Source organism: Panthera leo, chromosome A2, assembly GCF_018350215.1.
Source record: "Panthera leo isolate Ple1 chromosome A2, P.leo_Ple1_pat1.1, whole genome shotgun sequence".
In the NCBI taxonomy this organism is placed as follows: domain Eukaryota; kingdom Metazoa; phylum Chordata; class Mammalia; order Carnivora; family Felidae; genus Panthera; species Panthera leo.
The window spans coordinates 22,411,387-22,438,049 of NC_056680.1; the positions used below are offsets into that span (position 1 = coordinate 22,411,387).

The 26,663-nt window shown below is 42.4% G+C and overlaps 1 protein-coding gene and 1 long non-coding RNA gene across 2 annotated transcripts in view; one reads left to right on the plus strand and one right to left on the minus strand.

Annotated features, from left to right (window-relative positions):
* The window catches only part of CACNA2D3 (calcium voltage-gated channel auxiliary subunit alpha2delta 3), an 859,990-nt gene that overhangs the window by 88,324 nt on the left and 745,003 nt on the right, over nt 1-26,663 (plus strand). The gene's annotated exons all lie outside the window — the stretch shown is intronic.
* Nucleotides 2,879-23,024, minus strand: LOC122214468. The gene is made up of 4 exons (XR_006199890.1): nt 22,816-23,024; nt 18,961-19,067; nt 12,544-12,629; nt 2,879-2,995 (listed from the first exon to the last, which is right to left on the minus strand). It is a non-coding gene; the product is annotated as an uncharacterized LOC122214468 (long non-coding RNA).

Consider the following 26,663-nt stretch of genomic DNA (forward strand, 5'->3'; position numbering starts at 1 on the left):
AAATGCTGAGATAAAGGTATTTACTGAGATCCCTTGGACCCTGGAGTTCAAGCTTATTGGAATGGTGCCTTGGAGCATCTTGTAATGCCTCATAAAAACATGAGGTGCCTCTGGCAGGAAGGAAACTAGAATTTAACAATTCTTGTGGGGAAATTCTCATATTCCAGAAGACTCTGGCTGATTTAATCAGTTCGTTAGACCCATCATTTACCATGCCTCAAGCATCCAACATTAACATTTTGTCTTTTGCAAGTATTTCCAAGTGCCACTCTGCTAATATTTTCTATACCTTTGTTTTGATTAGTAAACACACAGAAGAGCTCTAAACTTCTTTAAGTCACAACATCGAGAGACAATTGGGTGGCGCGTCCTCTCTGGTCTCTAAGGGGCACAGTCTGTAGCCAAAGGGCAGGACCTGGTTTGTGCCTAGTGGGCTGTCACTAAAGGTGAATTGGAGAAGTGAATGGGTTTTTTTCTGCTGTGGTCCTTGTCATTGATGAGCCAGTGCTTTCTGCTGTAGGTCTTTTTTTTTTTTTTAAGTTTATTTCTTTATTTTGAGAGAGAGAGAGAGAGCGCGCGCGCGTGCACAAGCAGGGGAGGGGCAGAGAGAGGGAGAGACAGAATCCCAAGCAAGCTCTGCACTATGAGTGCAGAGCCCGATCCGGGGCTTGAACCCATGAACTGTGAGATCATGACCTGGGCTGAGATCAGGAGTCGGATGCTTAACCAACTGTGCCACCCAGGTACCCCTCTACTGTAGGTCTTATGTGGAACCTCACAAAGTGCCTGTGTTAGAGCTTTAAGGAGGTGTGGTTGGTGCTTCTGTTCTAAACAGCTCACAGTTAGGTAGCCATGTAACGTCCCAGGGCATGCAAAGGCCACCCCACCATAGTTAGGAAGAAGCAGCTCTGATCTGTGTCCCCATGCCAGTGTCTAGAGTTGACAGTAGCAGACCAAAATGGCAACACTAGTGTTTTTATGTCTTGTAATACCTAAATACTCATATTGATGACTAAGTGAGATTGGTCACCATGGTTTTTACCATTTGGTGCTCAGATGCTGACACCAACAGGGGCTGGAGGGCAGGACCCAGACCTTCTGTTCTTTGGCTGGAGTCTTTCCAACAAGCCCAATGAGAGCAGGTAGTCCTACATGAAGCACGGTGCCCTGGAAGAGGGATCCACAGAGGTGACATCTGCCAAGCGTCCATCAGCTGAAATGTGACTGGGACCTCATTCTGTCCCCTTCGGCCCCCTCCCACGCATGCTGTACCCTCCCTGTCCTCTCTCTTAGCTGATGTCAACCCCTAGTAGCTACAGGGATTCAATCCCGCTGGATTGAAGCGGGAGCCAAAATTTCCGCCCTGCTTCATCTCCCTTCAGATACTCTTGTGTATGTGTAGACTTGACCTTTTTGATTTTAGAAGACAAGATTGATCTTGTATTCGTTTGCTGGGTTTTGCCATGCCTTCCTGGGTGTGTGTGTGTGGGGGGGACTTACCTCTTTTCCAAATGAGTAAAGCTAGTGAGGGTGGGAGGTGGAATAACGCATTCTTTACTTTTTCCTCTGCCACTCGGCCTGTCACAAGTAATTTCCAAACTCAACATAGCCCAGCGCCAGTGGGTGTAAATTTGTTTCCTCCATTCTCAATTAACCAAAAAGAACTAAGAAGAATGCAGGGGGCATTCATGCATGCAAACATATCCCATTCAGGGGCTAAGCTTATTTATCCTCAGCTTGCCCTTCTTTTTGCGTTTAAAGTATCCTTAAAGAGGGATGCCTGGGTGGCTCTGTTGGTTAAACGTCCAACTTCGGTTCAGGTCAAGATCTCACAGTCCGTGAGTTCGAGCCCCGCATCGGGCTCTGTGCTGACAGCTCAGGGCCTGGATCCTGCTTCTGATTCTGTCTCTCCTTCTCTCTCTGCCCCTCCCCCACTCACGCTCTGTCTCTCACTCCCTCAAAAATAAATAAACATCAAAAAAATTTAAAATATCCTTAAAGAAGTGATTGTAATAATAAGTGGTAGGGGTGTGTGTGTGTGTGTTCATGTGTGTGTTCATTCCCTCTTTAATTTCCTTACTTTGTTAAATATAATCTCAATAGGCCTGTGCTGGTCCCTCAGATTAGGTTTTCCTCACCTTTTTGGGTTGTGGATGCCATTTGAGAGCTGTGCTTCTGTTTCTCTCTGTTTTATATTCATTTTCCCGTTTTCAGTTTTTGGGAGATGGGAGAGGGGCTGCACAATTTAAGAAGCCTGACATCCACCCTTTGCAGAAGGAAAAGAAGCCTGACATCCACCCTTTGCTTCCAACTGAGGAAGCAGTGGCTTTGAAAGATGGGATCTTTGTATTCCCAACTTTTAGGCTTTTTAGTATTGATCGTGCAATAAAACATTTCTTCACGTTTAGTGATTTTTAAAAATTTATGTTTTCACGATGTTTAAATGTTCCAAATATATATGTATTTCATATAATAATAAACAAAAGCTGATATTTGTTTAATTGTTGAAATGTCCTGCTTTCCTTTGAAGTTGGCACTGATAGGTTTTTACCCAGTTGTCCCCCCACTCCCCCAAGTTGTATGGGGTCAGTTGTGAGTACCAAAGGGCCACACCTACTAATGAACTTCTGGATTAATATCAACGTTTGAAACTAATTAGGTAGGTAAAATGCATTTCAAAGAAAACATAATGGCTTCTTGTACTCCAGCTGGAAGGCAGCACCATTAATTGTCTGGTTAGAAAAGCTTTTTAACATGAGTGATTTAACTGAGCACATTTGAAGGAAACCCAGGAATAATGTATTAACTATTTTATTTTTGTCAAAAATAAGCCCAGGTGGAAGACAGCAGTACCCAGGCAGGACTTGAAATCATCATAGTGGTGTGAATTGCGGAAACCATTTATTTAGCTTTGATTATTTGGAGCACCTGCTCTGTGGGCTTGGAGGATGCTGCAAGATCTAGCTGGGCAAGGTTCCCTGGTTTCCTGGAGCTTCTGTTTGGTGGAGGGAGACAAACAAGAACAAAGTAGAACAAGATGAGCAATTCCAGGTAGTGACAAGTGCCATAAAGAAGGGCAGATCAGACAGCCATGATGCTGAGTAGGGGGTTGGGGACGGCCTTTCTAAGGAGGTCCTAGCTGGGTTTGAGAGGAGGGGGAGCCCACCCTGCTGGGGAGTAGGAGGAGACAGACTGGCTGGAGTGGGTGGGTGAGGCAAGGGGAGGGGGGCAGCCCTGGGGTCTGAGAGGGAGGCAGGGTTTTATTTCTGGTGCCATGGGAAAGCAGCCAGAGGATTTTCCAGCAGGGCAGTGACTAAGAGGGAGGCGGGGTCTCCTAGCTCCTGAGTCTCCCCCACTCCTCATATTGGCAGCCTCTGTCAGTGGCAGACTTCCTTCCCCTGGCTCTGTCTTTGCTGCCCCCTACCCTGCCCTGGGCTCCTGGGCTAGGGAGCTGATGGACACTGAAGCAGGTTGAATAATGGCCACCGAAGACACCAAGTCTTAATTGCTGGAATTTGTATGCTTTTTATTTAGAAAAAAGGGTCTTGGCAGGTGTAGTTAAGGATTTTGACATGAGGAGATTACCCTGGATTATTCGAGTGGGCTCTAAATGTCATTTTACAAAAGAGAGACAAAGGAAGGTATAGACTCCCCAAGGAGGGGAGGAGGTGAAGACAGAGCCAAGAAATACCAGCAGCCACCAGAAGCTGGAGGAGGCAAGGAATGGATTCTCCTCGAGAGCCTTTGGAGGGAATGTGGCCCTACTGACATTTTGATTTCAGGCTTCTGGCCTCCAGAACTCTGAGAGAATCGATGTCTTGTTTTGAGCCACTGGTTTGTGGTAATTTGTCACAGCAGTCCCAGGAAACCAACCTAGGCTCCAGGGAGAAATGGGGGGATGGAGATGTGAGTCATCTCCTCTCTTCTTTGGAATTCCAACCCACGCAGGGTGGGCGGGCATGGAAAGAGTAGAAAGGTTGAGGGCGATGAGAGACCACCCTCCCGTTGTGTGGGACTGTCCCCTCATATCTGCCCTCTTTACGCTCCAGCCAAGCTCAGTTTAGAGCAGGGGTTTCCCACTTTCATACCCCAGGGATCAGACCGGCCATGCCTTGTTGAGGAGGGCAGTGTGCAGGGAGCTTGGCACATGCCCTGGGCAGCTGCACCTCCCCTTGGCTGATGTGTGGGGCCAGTGGGGTCAGATGCCCTGGTTTTCTCAGACAAGCCTGAAAAAAAAATCAGATTTTTTTAAAACATGAAATTTCCTGCTATGGAAAGCTGGTTTTTAGCTGCACATCTGATTTGACTCGGGGTGAGGTGAAAGGCTCTATTTTGTGACTTCTGTCTTATAGTTTTTATTTGTCCCTAATGTTAGCATATTATTTTCCACCTCCATTTTTATGAGCCTGGGGTTTAATCAGTGTATTAGTTTCTTAATGCTGCTGTAACAAGGAATTACAAACCTAGTTGCTTTAAACAATACACATTTTGTATTTTACGGTTCTAGAGCTCAGAAATCAATGAGAGATGTTATAGGGTACCTGGGTGGCTGAGTCCGTTAAGCATCTGACTCTTGATTGGCTCACGCCATGATCTCATGATTCGGAGGATTGAGCCCCATGTTGGGCTCTGTGCTGATAGTGTGGAGCCTGCTTGGGATTCTCTCTCTCTCTCTCTCTCTCTCTCTCTCTCTCTCTCTCTCTCTCTCTATCTCTGCCCCTCCCCTGCATGCACGTGCTCTCTCTCTAAAAATAAATAAATGTTAAAGAAATAGATGTTATAGGGCTCAAATCAAGGTGTTTGCAGAGCTATGTTCCTGTTGAGGGATCTGGGGAGTATCTGTTCCTTGCCTTTTTTAACTCCCAGAGGTTATCCTTGGCTCATGGCTCCCTTCCACGGCACAATCCAACCTCTGTCATATCTCCTTCTCTATCATTTCTCTTTCTCCCCTTAAGGACCCTGTGACTACATAATTTTCCCACCTCAGGATCATTAATTTAATCATGTCTGCAGAATCTCTTTTGCCATGTCAGGTAATTACATGGTTCTGGAATTAGAATATGGATATCTCTTTGGGCCATTATAATGCCTTCCATAGTCAGTCAGTAACCAGTACTTACCTGTAGATCTCTATGCCCTGCATATGAAAGACCCCTGTGACTGCCTTGTCTCCCTCTTACCCATTCTAATTTGTGCTGATACCAGTTCTCAAGGGCCCATTGTATGCGTCAGTTCCCAATTTTATGTTCAGTGACTTCATGTTGGTAGCTTGAAGTTGGCCAGGGTAGAATATTTACACCATAGATATTGGCAAATGTTATAATTCAGGGCTTTCCACCCCACCTCTTTCCATTCTTTGTCCCAGAGAGCTGGATATCAAAACATTTATCAGCATGCCGTTGACTTCCACCTACCCCATTTGGTCTAAGATTCCTGTTTTCTGGGACACCTTACCCACTTTTCTATGGATTATTGTCTCACGTTTGGGGAGGTGGATATGGATGCCTCAGAAGCATTATGGAGATCTTGGTGTGGAGACCGTTATTTATACCTGTTTGAACTCTATAGGTCTGAAAAGTAAACCATGTGCCCTTTGGGTTTTCCTTTCTTCAAAGGAATCTGGAGGATTTATGATCATTCCTAGCTGGCATTACAGTCCCCCTTTTTTCATATAAAGGAAACATTCAATATTTGCTGTCCTTAAATAAATGACTTCCTCCCTTCATATTGGACCTATTTCTTGTATGTCCCAATGTTAAGGGACTGTTAGTGTCCCTCCCGGTGTTTTGACTTTCATAGATGTGTACAGTCCTGCTAAAAACTTGGTGATTATAAGATCCTTAGTAATCACCAGAACCTGATAGAATAGGGCACATCTTGAAGCATCCTGACAAGGTGGGGTAATTAATTAATGATTCTTTTTCAATAAAACTCTCTCTCCTTACTGAAAGATTCTTGTAAACATTCTAACAAAACCTGAAGCTTGTTTTTGTACTTGGCATTTTATCATGCTAACTGTGCCTTTTGAATCTCTAAAATTGTATTTGCTATTCTCTTTTCTAATGGGATTTCAAGCAACTTTTTGATCAAGAAGTTTCGTACAATGGTCTTTCTAAAATACTATAGAATTACAGTTTTCCCCTTTTATGTCAGCATTTGGTTACTTGTTTCTTGGTGACTGCTCTGAATATTTCTTCCATCTTTGTTTTCAGTCAGTGCTCTGATAGAGTCAGTATTTTTGTTGCACAGATTGCTACCATGTTTGGGGCACGATTACTCTTATCAGTTAGGTTCTCAGGAAAGCCTCATTAATTAGATGTGTGATTATTTTCTAATATTCCCTTTATAGATAAGTTTCTTAAGAATGTCTTTAAAAATGAAGGTTGACCAAAATATTACAAATTTTCAAAAGGTCTGATACTCAGGCAGCCTTAAAAAATGGCAGATGATTGGCTTAGAAAATCAAGCCACTCTAAGATGGGACAACTGAGTCCAAAAGGGCTCTTTGGTTGGAGGACAAGGCTGAGGGCCCAGGTGTGTGGGCATCCACTTCTTGTCTTTCCTGTTGTACCCTAGCCCCTTCCTGGCTGAGAGGCTTAGAGGCCCAGCTAGGCCACACATACTGGCCCTGTGGACGAGAGGCTTTAGGTAAGAGCGGAGACAGGAGAAGATGAAGGTGAGGAAGAGTTTGCCTTTCAGCCAGCCAACATTATCCACCCACTCTATGCTGGGCACCAGGTGGAGTGCTTTAAGTACACTTATGCGTTTCATTCTGCACCCTTCCAAAAAGTGTTCTTCAATTCATCCTGCCAATATTAGTAGTGCAATCAAGACAACGAGGCTGTAAAGCAACTAAAGATTTTATTTGAGGTCTTGGGGATTGTAGTTGGGGAGACACAGAGCTGACCTGCTCCAAGTGAGGGTGGGGGGTGCAGACTTATAAAGGCAAAAACGGCACAGATACAGAAGTTGTTCTGAAAGGATTATGGTTGGTGCTGGAAGAGTTTAAAGTGATTAAGACACAGTTGGTTCTTTAGCTAACAAGTGTTCCTTCATCCCTATGCTAGTGCGAAGTGGAAGGATGTCTTCCAGGTGGTGGTTGAGTTGCAACCAATAGGCTGCAGTTGACCGAAGTCACAAGTTTACTGTCCTGAGAAATTACTTCCTCAGTGTCCTTTGGACTCTATTTTGGTTGATTCTTAGCAATGTTTACTTCATTTTGAATGCTCTTTTGCAGTACCTACCACGTGGCAGGCATTTTGCTGGGTGCTGGGGATATACAGACAGAAATCAGTGAATCCCTGCCTTCCTGGGGCACACAGTCTAGAATATTAAAATGTTAGGATGTTAGATTAAATATTAAAATATTAAATCTTAAATATTAAAATGTTAGAATATTAAGATGTTAGGATCTTGAGAATGGTACAGTGGTGAATAAAAATTCCATTAATGATTTAGTTTCCAGTTTGGGTAAGGAGAACTTCTTATGACTGTAGTTTATTCTCCTGTATGTGTTTAAAGTTGGTAGATTCAACCTCTCTCACAATTGAGTATTTTTGTATGGTACCATTGTACTTTCGAGCTTCTAACTTGGTAGTCTAGTTTCATTGAGAGTTATATTTGGGGTTGTTTGAAACATATATACACCTGTATGAGAGTTAATCTAAATTGAAATCCACTAAAATATGGTTAATTGTTAAATGGACATATTATAGGCTAGTTTTTATGAGTTTTTTCCCAGCAACATATTTTGTAAAGCTATGCTACTGGCATATGAAGCAGTTTATAATTCTAGAAGAAAACTTTTTCTTATTAATTGATTCATTTATTCTCTCCTTCTTGCATTTTCTAATTCCCAAAGCAACCATGTCACCTTTCATAGTCCACTTAATGTGACTGTTGTATCATTTCATGTAAAATGTAGAAAGCTTGCAATTGTATCAGCCTCTTTCTTCCTGATCTTTGTAGTTGTCATATGTAGTATACTTACATGCACTGTAAACCCCAACAGGCAATGTTACCATTTTTGCTTCAGTCAAATATATTTTAGAGTATTTAAAACTAGGAAAGGCAATCTGTTGCATTTGATCAGTTTTTTTTTTTTTTTTAACCATTTCTCTTGCTCTTCCCTTTTGCCTGAAGACACAGGTTTTTCTCTATTAACATTTAACCTTTGGCTTGAAGAACTTTCTTTGGCTCTTCCTGTAGAGAAGATCTACTGGTGACAAATTCATTTCTCCTTCATTTGCCAATGTCTTATTTTTGCCTTTATCCTTGAAGGATGTTTCAGTGGATATAAAATTCTGGGGTGACCATTCGTTTTTTATTTTAGAGGGAGAGAGAGAGAGCGAGAGCGAGTGAGAGCATGACCTGCGGAGAGGGGCAGAGGGAGAGAGAGAGAATCTCAAACAGGCTCCACACTCAGCACAGAGCTTGACATGAGGCTTGATCCCACGACCCTGGGATCATGACCTGAGCCAAAATGAGGACCTGGACTCTCAACCGACTGAGCCACCCAGGCACCTTGGCAGTTCTTATCTTTCAGCATTTAAAAGATGTTGTTCTACTGTTTTCTGGTCGCCATAATTTCTAATGAGAGTCATTGGATATGATGAGAAATTTGTGGTGATTCACATCATTTCTTTCTTTATGTAATGTGTCATTTTTCTTCCGTTGCTTTTGAGAGTGTTTTCTTTTTGTTTTCTGCCATCTGATTATGCTGTGTCCAGGTGTGGTCTTCTTTGAGTTTATCCTGTTTCTAAATCTCTGGGCTTCTTGAATCTGTAAACTTATGTCTCTGAACAAATTTGACAGTTATTTTTTTCGCCGTATTTTCCTGCCCAGATCTCTTTCTCCTAGCTTTTTGTCACTCCAGTGACCTTTGGATATCGTCCTCATGGTTCCTGAAGCTTTGTTTATTTTTTCCCAATCTTTCTATTTCATAGTAGGTAATTTTTCTCTTTTCATGTTTACTTATTCTTTCCTCTGTCGTCTCCATTCTGTTATGGAGCCCATCCAGTGAGTTTTCATTTAAGATGTTGTTTTTGTAAGTGTCTAAATTTTCATTTGTTTTTTTATTGTTCTCTTGCGTGTTCTCTGAATGTTCTCATTCTATTTATTTCAACTGTCTTTTCCTTCACTTCATGAACGGTAGTTCTTTAAAAAAATTTTTTTTTGAGAGAGAGAGAGAGTGTGTGCGTGCATGTGCTCACAAGTGGGGGAGGGGCAGAGAGAGAGGCAGACAAAGGATCCAAAGCAGGCTCTGCATGGTCAGCCTGATGCAAAGCTTGAATCCATGAACTGTGAGATCATGACCTGAGCCAAAGTCAGATGCTTAACTGAGTCACCCAGGTGCTCATGAACTGTTTTGTTTTGTTTTGTTTTGTTTTTAAGCTTATTTATTTTTTTGAAAGAGAACACAAGCAGGGAAGGGGCAGAGACAGAGAGGGAGACGCAGAATCCAAAATAGGCTCCAGGCTCTGAGCTGTCCGAGCAGAGCCTGATGCGGGGCTTGAACCCATGAGCCATGAGATCCATGAACTGTGAATCCATGAACTGTGAGATCATGACCTGAGCCAAAGTCAGACACTTAACCGACTGAGCCATCCAAGTGCCCCTGAACTGTAGTTTTAATGGCTCTTTTAAAGTCTCTGCTTGATAGTTCTCATGTCTGAAGCATCTTGGGGTTGGCATCTGTTGATTATACTTTTCCTCAAGGAATTTCAGATTGTATCTTGGATGTTCAGAATGTTATGTTGTAAAAGCACTGGGTCTAGTTAGAATCCTATGGAAATGTTGACTTTTTTAGTTGTTTCATCAGGCAGTCAATCTAATTAGGTTCAGACTGTCAGTTCTGCCTCAGCTTTGGCAGATGGTGGTCCAGATCTCAGTCCAGCCTTCTGAGCTATGGTATGCTGATTTTGATCTGTCCTTTACACGCAAATCTCTGTTAAGTTCTCTCAGCCTTTGCTACACAGAGTTTTACAAGAGGAAGAAACAAAAAGCCAAACAGTTCAGCTACTGCTCTCCTACTTACATTCTCCAATCTTTTTTTTTTTTTTAATGTTTGTTTGTTTGTTTTTTTGAGGGAGCAAGCTTGCGTGAGCTGGGGTGGAGCAGTGAGGGAGGGAGAGAGAGAATCCCAAGCAGGTTCCGTGCTGTCAGTGCAGAGCTGGATGTGGGGCTCAATCGCATGAACCATGAGATCATGACCTGAGCCAAAATCAAGAGTCAGGTGCCCCGCCGTCACCAGTCTTAAAAGAAGTTGTTTTTCTGAGCCAGCAAAGCTTGGATGAGGTGGAACTGACTTGCATGCTCTTTTTTTTTTTTTTGACTTACATGCTCTTAGTCCAACTTTGTTCCAGGAGCTCTTTGTGGTTCTGCTTTTATTTTGATTCGAAATTCATGCAATTTGGAGGATATCGTGCGACCTTGTTGAGACTGTGTTTCTACCTTGTAGCTCAGACACCAGGGACAGTAGAATAGTGCACTTTCAGAACTTCCAGGGCACAAAGAGTTTAGGTCTGTTCTCCTGATTTTATAGATTAAAAAATGGAGACCTGTTCAAAGTTCTACATTTTGAGCTTTAACGGATCTCCCGTTTGGTTTCCTTACCAGGATGGGGCTACAGAAGCCTTGGGTTTAAAACCTAGCCCTGCCATTTAACTGGGTGTGATGTTATGGAGAGATCTGATTTCTGTGGGTTTTCATTTCATCATCTGTACTGTGGGATAATACTTGCCTTGAGAATTAGGCATCATGTACGTCGATCACCTAGCCCAGGGCACCACTAGATGGTGTTAAAGAGATTGAACTAATATTTATTGACTCTGACCAGATGCCTTGGTGAGAACCCGGGCCCTGTCTTGAGGAGGTGGCCACAGTGTAGCGGTGATCTCTTTAGCAAGTTCATAAGGATTTGAGACTTAGTTCAAGTCCTTTTATTTCACACATGGAATTCAGACCTTGAAGTTGGAACCCTGAGGACCTGTGATCTATTTGACCTGCAGTTTTATCCTGCCCCCACTGTTGCTCTCAGCAGGTCCCTACCAATTTTTACTAAGATGTTCACTGTGGTGACCAGACGGTATCCTCATCATCTGGATTGAGAGATGGCAGAATCACTGTTTCGCAGCCGGGGAGCAGAGGTGTGGCATTGTGCGTATGCTGTCGTGAGCGGAATCTGGGTTTTCAGTTTGAGTTTTCACATATGGGTTTCGGATATGCCAGGAGTATATTGATACAGCAATATGGGGCTTAGCTGCTCTTCTTTCTACAAGGAGCTCACTTTATTTTATTTTTTTGAATACCTTGAGATCTTTTTAGAGGCCACGTGCACCTGAAGATTTGTGTGTCTCAGGCACCTCCATGGCTGTGTGTTGCTCTCAACATGCCAGACCTTTCTTCGTGCTGTGTTGAAACATCAGGAGTGAATCAGACATTTCTTGGGCTAACACTGCTGCCAGCGGCCAGTCTGGGGAGACTTGATCCTCTTTCTCTCTCTTTTTTTGTGGGCCTTTTGTTCCATAACATGATTCTGTTTTACTGGGTGTTTGTAAGGCCTGAAGGGCTAGTGATTTTCAGGATTTGAAAGTTATCGATAAGTTAAGGAAATCTGAAGGCTATGGAGTTGGCTGGATTCGTTTCTGTTTTTTTTTTTTTTTCCTTCTTCTTATGCTTTGTTGTGTTCATATGGCAGGAACCCAGTTATAAAAATGCCAGTTTTCCTCCTGAGTACCAGCTGCCTTGGCAAGCTTTTCCTATAATGCACCAAATTTACTGTTCTGGGATTCATTTTGTTCTACCTTGTTCAAAGTGCTTGTTTCGGTGGAGAGGGAAATTTTAATCATTTGGATGGCCGAAGATTACAGGTACCTCCCTTCCCTTTTTATCCTGATGTAACTTCTTGTCATCCATTCTTTGCCACTTCAACATATGACGCTTCTATAAGTGCCTTGTAGAAGGCACTCCAATCATGGTGAAATATTATGCAAGCTGGAAGCTTTGTCAAAGGTAAGTTTAATTTTAAGCAAAAAAAATTATTTTTTTAATGTTTGTTTATTTTCTTTTTTTTTTTTTTTTTTTTTTTATCTATTTTTGAGACAGAGACAAAGCATGAGTAGGGGAGGGGCAGAGAGAGAGGGAGACAAGAATGTGAAGCAGGCTCCAGGCTCTGAGCTGTCAGCACAGAGCCCAACGCGGGGCTTAAACTCATGGACTGTGAGATCATGACCTGAGCTGAAGTCATACGCTCAACCAACTGAGCCAAACAGGTGCCCCTATTTTATTTTTCTTTTTGAGAGAGAGAGACAGAGTATGAGTGGGGGAGGCACGGAGAGACAGGGGGAGATACAGAATCTGAAGCAGGCTCCAGGCTCTGAGCTGTCAGCACAGAGCCCAACGCGGGGCTTGAACCCACAAACCATGAGATCATGACCTGAGCTGAAGTCGGATGCTTAACCGACTGAGCCACCCAGGTGCCCCATAAAAAAAAAATTATTTTAAATGTGATCAAATAAAGAAGAAAAAATCAGGCCTACTCACAGGGCTGACTGTAAGATGGTTTAATTGTTTCCTTTGCCTTGTGGTTTAAAGTATTTTTAACCTATTAGTGTTCCCAGTTTCTGCTCCTAAAAACAAACATGAGTTTAAAAGATAGTATAGTTATATTGTAGGGAAATTATGCCAGATTTCATTTTTTTCCCTCCGTTCTTGCCAGTGTAGTATTTATTGGTCCCTTCTCTGGGCTCCCCAAAAGATGAAGATCCAAGAGTCTGTGAAATCCTCCTTTCTGACTGCTGTGGATTTAATTTGTTTTAAATGCTTATTTTTTGAGAGAGAGACAGACAGAGCATGAATGGGGAAGGGGCAGACAGAGAGGGAGGCACAGAATCCGAAGCAGACTCCAGGCTCTGAGCTGTCAGCACAGAGCCTGACATGGGACTTGAACTCATGAACTGCAAGATCATGACCTGAGCCGAAGTTGGACACTTAACTGACTGAGCCACCCAGGTGCCCCTGGACTTAATTTTGTGTCCTCTTTTCCAAATTCGTGTGTTGAAGCCCTAACTGCCAGTGTGATAGTATTTGGGGCCTCTGGGAGGTGATTAGGTTTAGTTGAGGGTCATGAGGGTGGAATCCTTGTAGAAAGGAACCAGGAAGCCAGCTCATCCTCTCTCTGCAGTGAGGATATGACAGGATGGTGGCCTTTGCAAATTAGGATGAAGGCTCTTGCCAGACACTGAACATGCTGGCACCTTGATGTTGGCCAAACTGTGAGAAAAAGTAAGCAATCTCTGGTTTCTGCCACCCAATTTATAGTGGATTTCTGACTGAGACACTGATGTACCTTACTTGTATTCAAGAAGATGTTTCTCAGTTCTCGTAAGAATTAACTAAGCTGATACATGTTTAAATTGGTAAATTGTGAGGGTCGTTAATTTCTGAAAAGGCATAATAATTTTTGCAGGTGATTTTTGAAGAGTATATCCTATGATCTATGAATGAAAAACTCATCTTAGCATGTAAATAGTTTCTGAGCCACAGTTAGACATAGGAGATTCTAAAGGCAAAGTCTGCCGGACTCTGTGGGAGACAGGTTGAAAATGTGGGACTTCATTAAGCATGTTACACTTACAGCTCAAGAAAGGCAATAAATTTGTATGAGAGATTATTCAGGCCACATGTCACCTCCACAGTCTTATAAAATTCCTTCTATCTTGCCAGAGAATCCAGATTTGACATTTTTATTTCAACAATATTTTATACAGATAGATGTAGATACATCTCTTGGCAGGAGGAGGAATTATAAATGCTAATTCATTCCATTGAGCAGTAAACATTTTCTCTACTGCTTAATAGGACAAAATACATAAAGATTAATTAAATGATCTAAAATTTCCAAGCTTCTTTTTAATTGCATAAATTGAATCTCTTGCCAAAAGATACCCAGTTCTGGTAAACATGATAGATGGTGATGGGGACACATGGTGACTTGGATAGACTCCACTTCTGGATTCTGCCTGAGTGTGTTGGCCACAGGTTGCGGTCTACAAACAATATCCACTCCACCAATGCATAAACCAGGGCTCGGTGGTCAGTGGTTTCATGTGATATCTTTAGGGTGCTACCACACTGACGTGACAAGGGGGAATGCTCGCTGGTCAGGGGCGTAGGTCTCTAATGTGGCTGGAATGTCATAGCTGCCCAAATATCTGCGTGTTTGTAAGGGTGTTAACCATTTGTTGAAATGCAGCATCTTGGTTGAGCGGAAGAAGTTCTTACGTCAGATTAAAAAGCCTGCCTCTGGTCCTCCCTCTGATAGCTAACCACGTGGAACCATAGATCCACCATTTGTGAGACAGGGGCTGTGTTACTTGTTTCAACCTTTTTCAGGGTAAAGATAGGGAGCCCTCTGAAGTGGGGACTGTCAGCACTCCTTGAGAAATCTAAAGCAGTTTGTTAGTGTGTTGGTAAGCATCTGCAAGAGAAGCAGGCCTTGTACTGGGCTAGCCTTTTTGCACATATATGTAACTAATATGTAGCTGTGTTGTAAGAATTCTTTTAGATGCTACTAGAATGCTATCTTGGAGCTGAAAGGGATTTCTGTCCAGTTTGTTCACCCATATATTTCCAGTGTGTAATAAAGTGCCTGGCACGTACTAATGGTTCCATAACATTTGTTGAATGAATGAATGAATGAATGAATGAATGTTTTTCACAGGTATTACAGTGAATAGTACGTGATTTTGTCAAGCGCAAGGTTATAGGTTTCATGGTTGTGGAGATATATTTGTTACATTTCTTTCCATGGAGACAGACAGCTGCCTAATGTCAAGAAGCTGTATGATGAATGGAAGGAGTGGTCCTAGGGTGGGGTGGGAGGGGAATTCACATGAACTCAGGTAGCAGTGCCAAAGCTGTTGCCCTGGATGTTGACCCCTTGTCCTTGGCACACCTGGGGTTCCTTGTTCCTACATGGCATGACAGCACCCGTCTCTTGGGTCCACTGCCTTGGTACTCGAGCACAGCATCGGATGTTACAGACTCATGTGAAGCATAGACGTGTTTCACAGGAGTGACCTCCTCTGTGCTGTGGTGGGGGTGGCCTCAGCTTTGTAAATATGTGTATGTGTGTGTATATATAACACATAACGTCTATATCAATATTGATATTGATATTAATATAGATATGTATATGTATTGACACACACACACACACAGACACGATGCATGTGTTTGTTCTGACATGAAGAGCTCAGCTACGGAGTCAGTTAGAAGGTTCCAATTCTGGGTCAGCCATTTGCTTATTTCATGCTCTTGGAAAAGTTACCAAATCACTTGGAGCTTGGGGTTTTCAGCTATAGGGAGATGGTGATAGCACCTGGTTCATAGGGTTACTTTGAGCATTAAATGAGTTTGTGCATAAGAGGGTTTAGCAAATTGAGTGGTAGTACATATGAGAGTGTGCTAGTTGTCACTGTTCTTGTATCAGTACCACTTAGTGCAGGATTACTAGGAGCTGCGTCCTGGGCTTAGAGTCATACACACATAATCTTTCTTAATTTTTGTAGCAATACTATGAGGTGAATTTTTAAGCCCAGGAGGAAACATGTCACAAGTGATGAATTGCATGAGGATTTTTGTTCTTTGTTTTGGCCAAAAGAGCTTCCTTTCTAGAAATATCATATTCGGGCAATCTCTGACCCCCACCCCCGCACCGAACATATTCCCCCACCCTGCCTTGCGCTCAAGGTCTGTTCTTTTCACATCAGTTTTTTTGGATTTTTCCCTGTGTGGCTCTACATAAATCTTTTCTTAATACTGAATAGCTTATTTTTTGGAATGCAGATGTAGAACACATGGGCATTTTGATTTACGATAGCACAAGATGCAGACTTCAAGTTATGTAATTAGGGTACAGAGCCGTGTTGCAGTCCATGCCCTCATTGTTTGCAAAGTCTCATGCCAATCAGTTTGCCTTGGAGTCAGTCTGATCCTCTCTGGATGCTGGCTCTCCGCACAATGCTGGACTGATGAGATAAACCTAACCACCATCTCTGCTCCCCAGGAGCTGTCAGTCAAACAGTTCCACTCGACATCATGACACTCAACCTAGTGAATGATTGGATAGTGCTAGAAAGACAAATGCAGTAGGTTAAGGCGAGGGAGAGTGGTGGGGGTGTGTTCAGGAAGGTTCTCTGATGAGGCATTGGAATGGAGATTGGGTGTCCTTTCATTTGCTCCAATTTTCTCCTTAACACTTAAGACCACCTGCCATTTTTCTGTTGCCCCACACATCCCCATGGAATGTCAAATCTGAGAACAGGACCTTAGTCTGTGAGCATTTTACTCTTTGTTTTAAATTTATTCAATATCTATCTATCTATCTATCTATCTATCTATCTATCTATTTATTTAGAGAGCACAAATCAGGGAAGGGCAGGGGGAGAGAGGGAGAGAGAATCCCTGTCAATGTGGAGCCAGATGTGGGGCTCAAACTCATGAACTGTGAGATCATGACCTGAGCTGGTCAGAGGCTTAACCAACTGAGCCACCCAGGTGCCCTGTTAGCATTTGCTCTTATATATCCCAGGTCCCAGTTCCTAGGCCAGCCCAATCCAGTGTGGAATGGGTGGTTGATAAAGGGAGCCAGTAACTAGGAGGCACAGAATGATCATTTAAAGGCTGTGGACAGTGTATAAGAGGTTACCCATTAGACAAGGGTGAGCTCTACACAGAGGGTAGGGAAAGGCATTGTTGGCCACAGGATCAGCTTATCCAAAGGCACAGAGCCTGGAGACACCATAGGTGGATGTGTCCCGAGTGCATATTTTTCAAGAGGCTGCCTTGCCATTTTGGCCTCTGTGGCCTTCTGCATCTTTGGAAACATGAAATGATACAGCACTGATTAAGGGCAGTGGCTCTTTGTGCTCTGTTTTCTGAAAGAGTGTGGGAATGTTTATTCTTTGGGACCAAATTCTCATAGCATTGAGAAAATGAGCAATTTGGACCTGGCGGGCTACTTGACAATCTAATCTAAGGAGGAGATCTGGATCCCTTCTCAGCTCAAAGAAAAGTTGGTAATCATTAGGAATGGAGGATTTAAATTCTCTGATTATCATACAGTTTGTTTTCCGTTGTCTTGTATAGCTGTGTAGACAGGGATTGGTTCTATTTAGAAGATTAAGGATGGGTTGACCATTGGGAAAAATAAAACTGAGCAGGTTTCTTTGAACATAAAAAAAAAATATCTATTCTACCAGGTCTTGGCTTCTAATACTGTTTCCCAATAAAAGGAACCGGGGCTTCTCGGAGAAATAGAAGATTCTTGGACTGTGGCAGGGAATTCATACGATGAGCCTGGAGAATTTGCACTGTCAGAAAGTAATAAGCAAGTGCTCAAAACACAAACATAAAAACACAGTGGTGAGTATATGCCAAAGACACACAGGAGTCAACTGAAAGAGCTCCCAGTGGCCACACTGGAATAGTTTGAGTAACAAAATAAAGCAGTACTGGATTGCAATCTAAAAGATAAGATAAAGTAAAAGTAAAGTAAATAAATGATATGTATGAATGGCAGGAGAGACCAGTCTCCCATGTAGAAGAATTCAGAGTAATGTATGTAGCTACTCTGCCCTCAGGGAGGTGGAGCATAACTTCATTCCTCACATGTGAGCTATACATAGTGACTTCCTTCCAAGAGTACAGTGTAGACAGGGAGGAAAGAAAGAATAACTTTTCAGTGGAGAAACTTGGTCACCACCACCTCAGCCAGATAATCAAGGTGGGCATCAACAGTGATAAGTCACATGAAGCGATAGCAACCACTCTTCCCATAACACCAGCCTGACCATGAGATAGACATCAGAAAAATCCCATCAGAATAACATTCTACAAAATGCCTGACCAGTACTCTATAAAACTGCCACGGTCATCAAAACAACGAAAGTCTAAGAGAGACTGTCACAGCCAAGAGGAACCCAAGGAGACGATGAGTAAATGTGATGTGATATCCTAGATGAGATCCTGGACCAGAAAAAGGACATTAGGTAAAAACTAAGGAAATCCGAATCAAGTGTGGATTTTAGTTAATAGTAATATATGTATATTGGTTCATTAGTTGTGACACATATGTCATGGTTGTATAAGTGAATAGCAATAGGAGAAACTGGGCAGGGAATGTATAGGAACTCTGTACTATCTTAGCATTCTATAATCCAAAACTATTCTAAGATAAAAAGTTTATTGAAAAATACCCATTAAGCTAAACCCTGGTTTATTGTCACTTTTGATTGAAGATCAGATGCCAAGTCAACAGGCCACTATATGTTCCTTAGATGAAGGTTGAGGGATGGCTTAAAAAACCTAGCTCGACTCTGCATGGAAATTGTCAGGGATGTGGAAACTTCTTGCCAGGACCAACTGGGTGACACTTAAAATAATTCAAACCTCATATGAAAGACCATTGTTCCAAGTGGGCCAAACCAAGCAGGCTGTACAACATAGTGGCTGAGCCACACTGTTGCTGGATTCAAATCCAGCCCTGAAGTATACTAGCCAAGGGATTTTTGCACAAGCGGTTCTAAACCTTGGTTTCCTCCTCAATGGAATGAATATCATGGTAACACCATATCATTGACATTTCAGGGATGAAATGAAGGGGATGGTGTCTGTAAGGCACTTAGCACAGTTCTCAGTACTCATTAGCTGTCCTATAAATGGCAGTACTCTTGTTGCTGATAACTTTCTCTCTCTTTTTTTTAATGTGCAAAAAATATTCCATTAACACAGTCTGAGTGATTCTGCTTAATGGCAGTAGATGCTGCCAGTGGCTACTTTGATCTGATTTCAAGGGTAAGAGGAACTTCTTTCCTTGCAAAAATCTGTTATCAACACCTCTGTTTCCCCCTGGAAGAATTAATTATGTTAAATAACTTGTATTAAACATCACCATACCTCTTTCAAGCTGCTCATGTCCCTTGAAGGGATAACACATCTGGCATGAAAGGGCTTACAAGATTTGCTGTGCGAGAGAAACCGAGCTCACCGGGACCTTGGAACATCTGGAGAGGAGAAAAGGTTCAGAGAAGAGAGTGAAGGTGCCCCATTGACTTCCTAAATCCACCTACATCTGCCCAGGGATGGCCCCGTTGCTGTTTATCTACAATATTTTATATTTCCTGCTAATCAAGGTATACAAGAAGTTTGGATTTATCCAAGTTATACAAATGAAATGTAGGTCAAAAGCATTTTTATAGATTTTCATGGTAAAGATTAATCTTTACCCAAGCAGCTGGATCTCTGGAACTTGACTGTTACAAAGAGGAAAACCAGCTGACCCACCAAGACTTCATTTAATGGATTCAACTTTCTAATTGCCTTTTTTTTTTTTTTTGCCTCTCAGGAATTATTACATCAACATCTTTTACTCTGATTGAAAACCCGGGTGTTTCTGCTGTTGGCATGTGCTGCAGCAAAGCATGCTGGCTTTGGTTCACTCCCCCCTTGGCTGCATTTCCCAGCGTTTTTCCCTTTCCACTGCAGGATTCCTGCAAAGCCATAAGAGTTCAACACATTTTAATATATACTCTGTAGAAAAATAAAAATGGCTTCATGTGTAAATAGGGTTAGGAAATACAGAGTTAAGCCACATTAAGCAGGTTTCTTTACTTGCACACCTTTTCAGAGCCTTGACTTTCCTGATATACACCTTGGGAGTCTTTCAGAATGTGTGTGGTATGGCTCATCTCCAAACTCTCATGAAACCTACCTTCTTGCAGTGTCTGTTGAGCCTGATGCTGAGAGATCCGTGCTTTTAGGTGTATACTCAAAAAACACCATTCCACACTCTTTTTCAATTTATTTGCACTCATCAGACTTGTCTCTTTCTTTTTTGAATAACAACTAGTCACATGTAGCAAAATTTACATGCTATTAAATTTTCCTCATCATTTTCTCCATATATATACGTGTGTGTGTGTATATATATATATGTGTGTATATATATATATATATGTATATATATATATATAATTTTTAAAATAGCATACTTGAACTTCTGTAGAACTTTGGGGGGTTTATTTTAGTCACATAATCGCCTATATTGGCATTAGTGAGTTGTCAGTCATCCGTGCATGTTAAGGAGGTGGAAGCAAATTGCTGCTGAACCCGGAGGTAGAGCAAATCACCTCGAATGATTATGCAAAAAATCCAAATTGTTTTCTTATGGCAGCCCCACATTGTGGACTTACTTTAGTAGAAAAAAAGCTGAAAACATTGATGCATTTGCTAAGGTATTTTCATTTGTCTTCATAGACCTTCTTATTATTGGGGAGAAAACAGTAAATATCAAGACATCTAGTTTTTGTGGTGTCAGTTTTTATATGTGGCAGTACCTGGTGGAGAAGTGGATACAATTAAGCAAACATATCCTGCTTTTCTTTCTCATTCTTAAGTCTAAATGAATAAAAAAAAAAAACAAAACAAAACTATTTCAAGAGCTGTTGGGAAGACTGACACCAAAACATGAGGCTGTTACCTCCTTGTTGCAATCTGAACTGCCCACGATGGGTCCGACTGGGGCCTGGTACAGTGATTCACATCAACTATCTTTCTTCCTGTGGCCCAAGGAAATTAATTTCTTGTGCCTCCATAGTGTTGTTTACCAAAAATGTAAGCGACAGCACTCATAAGCCCATTTAAGGTCTTTAGATCATCTTGAATATTTTATTTCTCAGCAACTTCTAAACCAAAAGATGTGTTTATTGTTGTGAACCATAACCATATTGGGGCTGTGACGCTTATAAATTCATTATCAGTCCTTATTCCTAATGCTTGTCAAAATATTATTATTTGATATGTAAAAAGGAGTGGGTGTCTGGCTCCGTGACCAAAATATAGGACCCAAGGCAGTATTGGACAGTAATCATTGAGTCAGCTGAGTCCTAGCTCTGGGGCAGGGCGTGGCTTGGAGAGTGGTCAACACCTTTCAAAGGTTCTTGAAGAACAGGAAAAAAGTAGGGGTTGAATTTTTTTAGATGCTTTGCTTTCAACCCTATAAGAAAGAATGCAGTTACTGCATGAGTTAAGTGGGGAAATAAGTCAGTTAGTAGGTATTTATGGAGTAACCACTGTGCAAAAGGAAGGGTGTGCAGCAAGAAACCTAATGTCTCTAGCCTTTAGATATTTTGTAATTCAGACAGACAGATGAGATGTAAACTCACTGACAAAGTCCATTGACAATATAAGATTCTCGAAGGATGCTGAAGCAGCCCCAGGTTTTCAGTAGCTGCACTAGAAAAGCATTTGTAGCAATGTGGATGGAACTGGAAGGTATTATGCTGAGTGAAATAAGTCAGTCAGAGAAGGACAGATACCATGTGTTTTCACTCATGTGGATCTTGAGAAACTTAACAGAAGACCATGGGGGAAGGGAAGGGGAAAAAATAGTCACAAACAGAAAGGGAGGGGAGGCAAACCCTAAGAGACTCTTAAATACAGAGAACAGACTGAGGGTGGATGAGGGGTGGGGGAGAGGGAAAATGGTGATAGGTATTGAGGAGGGCACTTGTTGGGATGAGCACTGGGTGTTGTATGGAAGCAATGAACCATGGGAATCTACCCCCCAAACCAAGAGCACTCTGTACACACTAGCCAATTTGACAATAAATTATTTTAAAAATAACAACGAAAAAACCCCAAAACCAAAACCAAAAAGCTTTAGGATATGTGTGTTGTGGTTCTCATTGCTGAACGTGGAGTCCAAGTCCAAAGGGCTGGGTCAGAAGAAGGAAAATCACTGTATGCTGAAGAGGTGTGGGAAGGACAGGCGTGGCTCCACTGCCTGCCGTGGTTCAGAATGTAGAAAATCTGCCTGAAAAGCAGAAAATCTGAGCCTTGCTCAGAATAATGGCAAGGAGGTAATAGAGTATAGTGAGTAAAAACGAGGGCTTCAAGAAGGCAAACTTTTGTGGCATTTGGGGCAGGTTATCTGAATCTCCAATCCTCCCTTCATTCAGTATTAAAGTAGGGATAGGGAAAATACAATACCAGCGTAGTAACTACCGACATCGTTTCTATGAAATAGAATCAGATAATGCTTGTAGAAGAAAACAATTTTACCTTATGCTAGGCCTTGGGAAGTTCCCACTAAACATCAGCTGCTATAAGAATCAGTGTAAATGACACCTGTGGACTAGTATTTGAGGCCAGGAATAACGTTTATAGGATAGGGAATAGAACACATAGTTAAGGAACTTAATTTCTAATTTTTAAATCTAAAATATCCTTTTGGCATTTATGCCAGAGCTATCTGGAGCAGTCCAAGATGTTAAAGGGGCTCTTTATGTAAGAGGGAATCTGGGATGTTTAGTCCACCAAGATATGAGAAAAGAATTGACTAGTGATGATCATATTGGGTGGATTTTTTTTTCTTTTGCGTGAAAAAAAATCTAGACACGGGCCAGAAAGGGGGCTAGCAGATCCTGTAGGTTGGTTGTTGCAGGTCAGAACCTCAGCAGCCTAGGTTAAAAGATCAGCCACGATAAGCTAGTCTGTTTTGTTCCAGCCTACCCAAGAGAACAGTAATTACCAGATATAATAATGCTTGTCAAAGGCGGTTACTGAAAACCCTCTGCTGCTTCAGCATAATCAGAACGACAGAAGTTGCAGGATGATTTTCCTTGCGAGAAGCATCCACTCAGAATGCTAATTAGGTGAAGTACAAGGAATATGAATCAGCAGCTGAGCAATGCATTTCCCTCCAGTCAGTAAAGATGAGATAGGAAGTAGCAGAGGAAGAATTTGACTTACCTGATTTATGGTTCTTGATGGGATTCTATACATTGATTTCAGGCTCTTAATTCTTCTCATCTGTTGGCTCTGTAAAGAGATGCTTGGAGGAAGCACAGCACAGAGTAGACTGGCTTTTCCCTTGGAAACTTTGGAGGTGCTGTTATGCTTGGAAATACCTTGGTACAAAGAAAAAAAAATACATAAGGACCTGGTGCCAGTTGTTATCATCCAAGTCCCTGGAGAAAAGCTTTCTAAAAATAACGTTGGGAGTCTTTATTCTTTTATCCAGGTCTGCTTCCTGTAGGTGACCTCATAATGGCGCTTGAATCTAGTGCCAAATGGGTCCAATAGCTGAGAGACAGCCCCTTGGGTCACTCTGTATCTTTGCTTTTATTTGCTGCCCAACATTCAGTTTCTAAGAAGAAGCTAAACATTTATCCAGAAATCTCAGTGCTGACTTGCACACGGCTATTGTCCAGGTGACCATGGCTGAGGGCCTCCTCCTTGCTAGGCACTAGCATAAGCACTTGAGAAGTCGAACTTCATATAAAACTCCTAGTATACTGAGCGATGGGTCCTATGCTGGCATGAGTACCTGTGTTAGAGAGGAGAAGAAGGAGCACAGTGCAGCCAAATGTGCTGCCCAAGCCCACATAGCTCCTGAGTTGTGGAACAGAGATTCAAACCCCGGCCACCTGACTCCAGAGTCCACAGTCTAAGAAAGGCTGTTAATCACCAAGGAGCTTTTGGGCAACTTTAAGATGAAGACATGGCCTGCAGAGCAGAGCCTGACCAAATTGGGCCTCACAGAGACCAAGCTGGGCACACCTGACTCAAACTTCACACAGGACCGTGGGCTGGTGTGTGACCTGTATGCTGGTCTCGTGGCTGTTTTGGAAGTGGGAGGTGGACAAAGTGGATGGCAGGCTGGCAATTTCTAGCAAGTTCCTGTGACAGAAGGTGCCAGTGTGGGGCAGTGATTAAGGGTTTGGCTTCTGGGGACACATGCACCCAGCTCCAAATATGGAGGGTACTGGTACCTGGTTAGCAGTTCCAAGACTTGCTTACTGTGTGATCTTGGGCAAGTTATGTTAACTTCCTTGGCCTCAGTTTCTCCATCCAAAATATGATAAGAGTACCTATGAAATAGAGTTGCTTTGAGGATTAAGTGAGAGAAAACATGGGAAAGCTGTTATGCAGGACCTGGAACATGGTAAGTGTGTGGTCAGTGGTGGCTGGCTTTGGTTGCTTTGAGGGCAAGGAGGAAGTTTTGAATACAATGGACAGTGAAGCAACTTTTACCTGTTGTCAAAACGCTTAAGTGCTCTGTAGAAAATACGCTTGCTGGGCCATCTGGGTGGCTCAGTCAGGCGTCCAACTCTTGATCTCAGCTCAGGCCTCTGTGTCAGGGACATGAATTCAAGCCCAGTGTTGGGACTCATGTTGGGTTCCTCGCTGGGGGTGAAGTCTACTTAAAAAACAAACCAAACAAAACTCTTCCTACCAACAGAGAGGCCGGAAGAGATTGGGGTACAGGAGAATCGCCATCAGCTTCAACAGTTAGCCTGAGTCCCAATTTCTCATCATAAACCAGGTGCCCTCTGATTCCAGACATCCTTCAAGACTGTGCCTTCTGCCTCCGGTTCATTGATTCTCTAGCTCAGCAGTGCTTGCCCCTCTATCCCACATTCTTGTGGAGTTCTGGAAACCCAAGCCTGCAGAGACCTTGGGTTCACTACCTAGGGAGACAGGGGATGGTGTGGGAAGACTCAAGACCAAGGGAGCCATTAGATGCTTGAAAAACGCCGGTTGATGCCAGACAAATCTGGCCAAAAATGGAATGGGTGCTCTTGATCATATTCAGTATTTAGTCTGTTGTACGTTCACATGGGTTCATTATTTTCAGCGCTCACAAACTTTAGGGTTGGTGACTGTTCATATTGCATGAGGAACTGAGTGTCTTTTACGTTTCTGCATAAATGATAGCATTTTTTTTTTCATTACACTTATTCTTCAGGTCAGTGAAGCATTTGATACTTTTAACAAAAAAAGATTACTTAGAATCAAAAGGGAGAACCAGTCAAACAGAAACAAAACATCCCCTCCTGCACACACATAAAACAATCCTGGGGGGGTTGGGGCCCAAAGTCGGCCACCTATTATCTGGCTCCAGACTCCAGACTTAAAACATCCAAACAGAGGGGCGCCTGGGTGGCTCAGTCACTTAAACGTCTGACCCTTAATTTCGGCTCAGGTCATGATCTCATGGTTCATGAGATCGAGCCCCACGTCAGGCTCTGTGCTGACACTGTGGGGCCTGCTTGGGATTCTCTCTCTCCCTCGCTCTCTGCCCCTCCTCCGCTTGCTTGTGTTCTTTCTCTGTCTCTCACTCTCAAAATAAATAAAACTTAAAAAAAAAAAAAAAAACCAAAAAACAGCCAAACAGAAAGTTCTTGAGTTCTGACTCAACTTGGCCACTTTTTACCAGCATGAGTTTGGACAAGTCACAGATCCTTCCAAACCTTTTTCCTTAGCTGTTGAGTTTGGATAACAATACCTGCCTTGCCTTCCTTACTGGATTTGTAGATACTGAAATTAGAATGTTTCTGGAGGTCCTTTCCAAATTGTGCAATGCTAGTTTTGGTTTCTTCTATTTTTTTCCCCCAAGGTCACAGAGGTTAGCACATCCATGATGTATACCTGTGTGGCACGTATAACATATAGTCAGCCCACAATAGTGTGTGGAAAAGATACTGGTAATGTTTGACATGTGTGTCTTAGATACAGCACATGAGTAAATCTGCTTCCTTTGTGTAGGGGGTACAGATTCAGGTGACAGTGCTTCCCCATCTTCTGCTGGAGAGCAACCTAATTCTATAGCACATGCTGCCCAGAGCCCAATAGTGTCCCCTCAGTCCTTTTCAACCTAGGAGGCACTGGGGAGGAACTGAGAAATCGTGGCATCCGAGCACAACTACTGGGTGTCCTTTGAGTAAGCTTAGCTCAGCTGTTGAGTCAAGTGGCCCCACCTGCTATAGATGAGCAAGACTGATTTAGTCAGGGAGTGGGGAAAAGCACTGAATCTTGACCTGGGGAGAGCAGCTGGTGAACCAGAAGTAGCCGAGACGTTGGAGGTGATTGTGAAAAAAGAACATTTCCTCTTGGGCTTTAAACTAAACTGACTGGTAAATATTAGTTGAATAAAACTATGTTAAAATTGTTAACTGTAAAACAGAGTCAATCAAACTATCATATGCCTCATTAGCTTTAAACATAACATCAATTGTTGCAAAGACTCAGTGGCTGATAAGTTCCCTGAAGAGAGACCAGAGTCACCACTGTGGCCCCAGGATCTGGGATAATGCCCTACTCATAGTAAGGGTTCAGCAAAGACTTGTTGACTTATTGGCTGAAGGAAGAAAAAAAGCATGCAGAGGCATTTACTAGTCATTCTTAATTTAAATCAGTGGACATTTTGAAGACTTTAGTTTCATTGTAAGCAATAAAATATTTGAAATCATATGTTTAAGATGCTATCTATACATTATTCAATTCACATTGAAATATTTGACTAATAAGATAAACAGTATATATTTGTCCAAGTACCTCTTAAAATGATCTTCTTCCTACCTTTGGGGATCCATTGATAGTTTGGTAATTACATACTTTTACCTTTTGTATAAAGGCTGAAACTAGAAATCTGGAAGGATTTAGGTGACATATGAGCACTTTAAAATTTGTTGGGTGGGTCATACCTAAGGTAATCTTTTTGTCCTGATTTGTCCAGGACAATGCCAGTTTATACCAGTTGTCTGGCATAATTATTAATGTCACTCCCTATCAAGCTTAATGGTGTCTTCATTTGA